We start from the raw sequence: 7,087 nt of genomic DNA on the forward strand, positions 1-7,087 counted from the left end.
TTTCACCTGATGAAATGACTTTTAAGCAGAGAAATATTTCTTTCCGTGTGTTTTTGTATTCCGACAAGCAGTCAAACATTATATTAGAAAGTTTAAGAAACCAGACATAGTGATTATAATAATCAAGTAGTTCTAACCATAAACAAATATTTTACTACTTCATATACTGAATTAAGCGATTCTAGCCATAAGCAAATATTTTTGTTATTCTTTGAACAAAATTAGCGACCATAAAGCATAAATATATATATTCTATTTTCGCACTACCATATAAATATTCCTGTAAACATGGGTGTAAACATTTCTTGAATATTAAAGTTTGAAAAATCAGACAAGAGCACCAACACAAATTCAATTTGATTTGTGTATGAACCTTTAAGTATAAATAACCAGGCAAAAATCAAACCAGATATGGAAAACAAATAACACTCAGATAAAACCTGCAATAATACATATGATAGTAGAGATACGAGAACAAAATCTCAATGTCTTACACGTAAATGTTTGGTCAGTGACCAAATATAAGAATAATTTTTGTTTTTCACAATAAATTAGGAATAAATAACAAGAATAATAAAAATAGTTTTTACATTGTAAAGTTTTTCAAGGGTAAAACAAGCACAATTCTTCTGTTGTCTTAATCAACATACATACATGTACAGTATACAAATAACTTTATCTCATACTTCAATTAGGATGACCATCGCGCCGTATTTAATCTCTGTTTTTCAAATGTACAAGAGTATGTGCAAGATAGACATTTTTTATTTATATATTTTTCGCATGGAAGCATCAATTGAAAAATCACACGATTTCGTCTCGCATGTCATTTAGATACAGGGTTTTTAGTAGCAAACATCTATTACAGGGTTTTTAGTAGCAAACATCTATTACAGGGTTTTTAGTAGCAAACATCTATTACAGGGTTTTTAGTAGCAAACATCTATTACAGGGTTTTTAGTAGCAAACATCTATCTTGAAAATCCAAACTTTTTCTTCAGTGTTAACGAACAAATGAAAGTAATATTCACTTTATTGCTTTTTAGCAAATAACACTGTGCAACAAGTTTCAGGTTAAAAAAAAGTACAAGTTAAGTAAGACTTGTTTCTGGGTCAAAAAATTGTCCTGATTCTGAATTTTACCTTTATTCCTCCAGATTAGGCACCGTTTTCCTGTACCATGAACCGTATGTTTTATAATATACTGCAAAATATCGCGTATTGAACACAACATTGCAAATACTGAAAGTTACAAAAAACAAAAAAATTTAGTTGGTATAACAAAACATTTACTGGTTATGAATTAAAAACACACACCTGTCAGTTTAAACAACTTTTGTTCTTCTTGTGTGGAGTGTGATCTTCTTTTTTTATACCCCAGCAGTAGTCTGCCAACATGCCAGGGTTCCATTTTCCTTTAAATCGTCGCTCCATCACAACAATATCCTGATGGAATCTCTCGCCATGTTCATCACTCACATCACCAAGATTTTCCGCAAAAAAATCCAAACGAGAGTGGAGCACATGAACTTTTAGAGACATGTTACATCCAATATCATGATAATGACTCAGCAGATCATTCACAACTTGCACATAGTCTTCTGAACGATGGTTCCCCAGGAAGTTATCACAAACTTTCTTGAATGACTCAAAGACAAGCTTCTCTTTTCTCTTGAGGTGTGTGATGAAGGTTTCATCAAGTACAATTTGGGGACCTATGAAGATACCGTCTTTAATTTTAGCTTGACTCAGGGAAGGGAACTTCTCTGCAAGATATGCAAATGTGGAGGATTCCTTGTTCAAGGCTTTCACAAATTGCTTAAACAATCCAAGTTTAATATGCAAAGGTGGTAAAAGAATTATATCACTTTTCACAAGTGGTTTGTGCATGATGTTGTGTTTTCCTTGCTCAATTGCATCTCGGATCGGCCAATCCTTGCGTATATAATGTTCAGTTCTTGCTCTGGAGTTCCATAAGCACAGGAAGCAGCAAAATTTAGTATAGCCAAGCTGAAGGCCAGTAAACATGGCCACAACCTTGAAATCTGCACAAATATGCCAGTTATAGTCATCATACTGTATGCTTGTTAGAATTGCTTTCAGATTTTCATATGATTCTTTCATGGTTGTGCTATAAGCTATGGGAACAGAAGGCAGAGTGTTACCATTGTGTAGCAGAACAGCTTTGATGCTGTCCTTGGATGCATCTACCACACTGTTTGAATCTAGTGCTGGCTTCCTTGGTCCACAACTCTTTGAGAAATTTGCTCTTCCATATATTAATAGTAAAAGAGAAAGTGTAAAATCCAGAGTACACTGTGAAGGACTTGATCGAGTTCCTATGGCAATTTTTGCAAAAGATACTCACTATGCTCTGGACAAGCTAGGACAAACAGGATGTGATGTTATGGGAATTGATTGGACAGTAAAACCAAAAAAAGCACGACAAGAAGTCGGACCATATGTCACCCTTCAAGGAAATCTTGATCCCTGTGCACTTTATGCTTCACCATTTGACATTGACCAGTATGTAGCACAGATGATATCTGAATTTGGACCAGATAGACACATAAACATTCCAAAGAGCTACATTCCTTCCACTGAAGCTTCCAGACTTTATTGTGATATTTTCTCTAGTTTTAATTTGTAAAACAAAGTTTTTATCTTCATGTCTGAATTATTTTAGCACCATCACCAGCTTTATGTAAAAAAAAAAGTACACCAAGTAAGTAGTAGTTGAAGTTATTTTGATGGTGGTTATGAGCTGTCTGTTTATTGTTGTAAAGTGTAATAAGCTTCTGTTGTATTTATAGTTCAAAGTACTTTTGAAAGGTTACTGTAGAAGGGGATTTTCTATAATTTAACTTTCATAACAAGTTTTGTAAATAAATAGTTTGAGAATATCTGAAGTAAAACTAACATGAGTGCTGAATGATTTTCACACTAATTTTACTGAGTGACAGTGTGATTACAGAAGTTTTACTGAGAGAGATAGGGTGATTACAAAAGTTTTACTGAGTGACAGTGTGATTGTAGTGTTGTAAATAAACAGTTTGAAAATATCTGAAGTAAAACTAACATGAGCGCTGAGTGATTTTTCACACTAATTTTACTGAATGACAGTGTGATTACAGAACTTTTACTGAGAGAGCTAGGGTGATTACAAAAGTTTTACTGAGTGACAGTGTGATTGTAGTGTTGTAAATAAACAGTTTGAAAATGTCTGAAGTAAAAATAGCATGAGTGCTGAGTGATTTTTACACTAATTTTACTGGAAATAACAGAGTGATTACAGAAGTTTTACTGAGTGACTGTGGGATTGCAGAAGTTTTACTCAGAGTGATGGTTTGATTACAGAAGTGTTACTGGGAGTGATGGTGCAATTACAAAAGTTGTAAATGAATAGTTTGAGAATATCTGAAGTAAAAATAACATGAGTGATTTTCACAAATTAATTTTATTGAGAGTGGTGGTGGTGTTTCAGAAGTTTTACTCAGTTTAAGAATATCTCATAAAACTAGCATGAATTAGTGATTTTCACAAAAACTAATTTTACTGAGAGTGACAGTGATTACAGAAGTGATGTAGATAGTTTGAGAATATCTGTAGTAAAAACGAGTGCTGAGTGATTTTCACAAACTAATGTTCTGATAGTGACAGGGTGATAACAGAAGTGTTGTAAATAAATAGTCAGAATATTTGAAGTAAATATAATGAGTGCTGAGTGATTTTCACAAACTAATGTTCTGATAGTGACAGGGTGATTACAGAAGTGTTGTAAATAAATAGTCAGAATATTTGAAGTAAATATAATGAGTGCTGAGTGATTTTCACAAACTAATGTTCTGATAGTGACAGGGTGATTACAGAAGTGTTGTAAATAAATAGTCAGAATATTTGAAGTAAATATAATGAGTGCTGAGTGATTTTCACAAACTAATGTTCTGATAGTGACAGGGTGATTACAGAAGTGTTGTAAATAAATAGTCAAAATATTTGAAGTAAATATAATGAGTGCTGAGTGATTTTCACAAACTAATGTTCTGATAGTGACAGGGTGATTACAGAAGTGTTGTAAATAAATAGTCAGAATATTTGAAGTAAATATAATGAGTGCTGAGTGATTTTCACAAACTAATGTTCTGATAGTGACAGGGTGATTACAGAAGTGTTGTAAATAAATAGTCAGAATATTTGAAGTAAATATAATGAGTGCTGAGTGATTTTCACAAACTAATGTTCTGATAGTGACAGGGTGATTACAGAAGTGTTGTAAATAAATAGTCAAAATATTTGAAGTAAATATAATGAGTGCTGAGTGATTTTCACAAACTAATGTTCTGATAGTGACAGGGTGATTACAGAAGTGTTGTAAATAAATAGTCAAAATATTTGAAGTAAATATAATGAGTGCTGAGTGATTTTCACAAACTAATGTTCTGATAGTGACAGGGTGATGATAACAGAAGTGTTGTAAATAAATAGTCAAAATATTTGAAGTAAATATAATGAGTGCTGAGTGATTTTCACAAACTAATGTTCTGATAGTGACAGGGTGATAACAGAAGTGTTGTAAATAAATAGTCAGAATATTTGAAGTAAATATAATGAGTGCTGAGTGATTTTCACAAACTAATGTTCTGATAGTGACAGGGTGATTACAGAAGTGTTGTAAATAAATAGTCAGAATATTTGAAGTAAATATAATGAGTGCTGAGTGATTTTCACAAACTAATGTTCTGATAGTGACAGGGTGATTACAGAAGTGTTGTAAATAAATAGTCAAAATATTTGAAGTAAATATAATGAGTGCTGAGTGATTTTCACAAACTAATGTTCTGATAGTGACAGGGTGATTACAGAAGTGTTGTAAATAAATAGTCAAAATATTTGAAGTAAATATAATGAGTGCTGAGTGATTTTCACAAACTAATGTTCTGATAGTGACAGGGTGATGATAACAGAAGTGTTGTAAATAAATAGTCAGAATATTTGAAGTAAATATAGAACGAGTATCGAATGATTTTCACAGAAACTAGTTTTACTGGGAGTGAGAGAGTGATTACAGAAGTTTTACTGAGAGTGACAGTGTGATTACAGAAGTGTTGTAAATAAATAGTTTGGGAATATCTGAAGTGAGAATAACATGAGTGCTGAGTGATATTCACAGAAACCAACTTTACTGGGAGTGAGAGAGTGATTACAGAAGTTTTACTGAGAGTGACAGTGTGAATACAGAAGTGTTGTAAATAAATAGGTTGGGAATATCTGAAGTAAAACTATGCTGAGTGAATTTCACAGAAACTAATTTTACCAAAAGTGAGTGTGGTTATCGAAGTTTTACTGAGTGACATGATCATTATTGGAAATAGCCAATCATAGTGTTTGTCAGCTTGATAAAAATAATTATAATTAAAAATAAACTTGTAACGCAGCACGTTCTTGTTGCTGTTAAAACATTTCATCTTGCGATGAACCTATGTGTACTTGAACACAAGTTCAAAAATTCTAGTACGAAAAACGTTCACTAGATGTCCATTTCTGTCAAAGCTAGAACAAGATAAATGTTTTTCAATAAGACTTTGTACAGTTGACCTTTCAAATTTGTTTTATCCTTGACCAACGCCATTGATGACTGTGATATATGCGTATCAAACAACTGGCACCAAGTAATGGAGAATGTTTCTTGTATGCTCTAGCGCCCTCTGTCGGTACGTATGATAAGGCGGACCGTGTTCCGCAGCTTTATCGTTTTTTTTCTGGTTACACATACATTATTTTCTCTTCTTCAAAACAAATCTACTTCCCTCATTACTGTTTTTGTTTTCACAATTTCACCACTGATGGTAATGACTTTTGTTTGTAAATTACAGAGGATAAGTATAAATATTTAGTACGGTTATTGCCTGTTCAAGTTCCTCAGGTTTTTATATTTGAAACTTAAACTATTACTTGACGGAAAGTACAAAAACATTGAAACTCTAGCAGAGATTGATTTCTCAACAAGTAAAAGCCATAACATTGTGAGAAATATATATGAAACGGGTAAAACTTGTACTAAACAAGTTTTGACCAGGGGGTTTAGAAAATGTTAAAATACTTAAAAATCACAACATCGATAGATATCAAAAGCTGGTTGGTTGGATCAGTTCAAAAGAAATGTTCCAGTATTTTACTTTCTGTCAAAGAGTTATCAGTGGAAGTTTGGTGTTATAGAAAATCATTAGGATTTCACAGCTTCAAGGTTTGATACAGTAGCACGTATATCAATAAAGGTTTAGTACTTTGGTCTCCCTGAGGTCTGATACATTTATAAGTTTAATACCAAACAGTTTCATCTCCATAATGTTTTATACAATACTAAAAGTTTAATACCAAACAGTTTCATCTCCATAATGTTTTATACAATACTAAAAGTTTAATACCAAGTGATTTCGTCTCCATAAAGTTTTATACAATACTAAAAGTTTAATACCAAACAGTTTCATCTCCATAAAGTTTTATACAATACTAAAAGTTTAATACCAAACAGTTTCATCTCCATAAAGTTTTATACAATACTAAAAGTTTAATACCAAACGGTTTCATCTCCATAAAGTTTTATACAATACTAAAAGTTTAATACCAAATAGTTTCATCTCCATAAAGTTTTATACAATACTAAAAGTTTAATACCAAATAGTTTCATCTCCATAAAGTTTTATACAATACTAAAAGTTTAATACCAAATAGTTTCATCTCCATAAAGTTTTATATAATACTAAGTTTTATACAAAGTGGTTTCATCTCCATAAAGTTTTGTATAATATTAAAAGTTTAATACCAAGTGGTTTCATCTCCATAAAGTTTTGTACAATACTAAAAGTTTAATACCAAACGGTTTCATCTCCATAAAGTTTTGTACAATACTAAAAGTTTAATACCAAACGGTTTCATCCCCATAAAAGTTTATATATTACAACAATGATCATTAGTATGTTACATAACAATGATTTTTAATAGTTTACACAATAATGGTTATTCGTATTTTATACAACTATGATTATTGTTAATATATTACATAAAAATCTTTATTAAAATTTTACAT

At 31.6% G+C, this 7,087-nt stretch overlaps 1 pseudogene; it reads left to right on the forward strand.

Moving 5' to 3' along the window:
• The first annotated feature begins 2,140 nt into the window (after nt 1-2,140).
• On the forward strand, nt 2,141-2,650 carry LOC143226967 (uroporphyrinogen decarboxylase pseudogene; annotated as a pseudogene).
• The last annotated feature ends 4,437 nt before the right edge of the window (nt 2,651-7,087 follow it).

Source organism: Tachypleus tridentatus, chromosome 9 (genome assembly GCF_004210375.1).
Source record: "Tachypleus tridentatus isolate NWPU-2018 chromosome 9, ASM421037v1, whole genome shotgun sequence".
Taxonomy (NCBI): domain Eukaryota; kingdom Metazoa; phylum Arthropoda; class Merostomata; order Xiphosura; family Limulidae; genus Tachypleus; species Tachypleus tridentatus.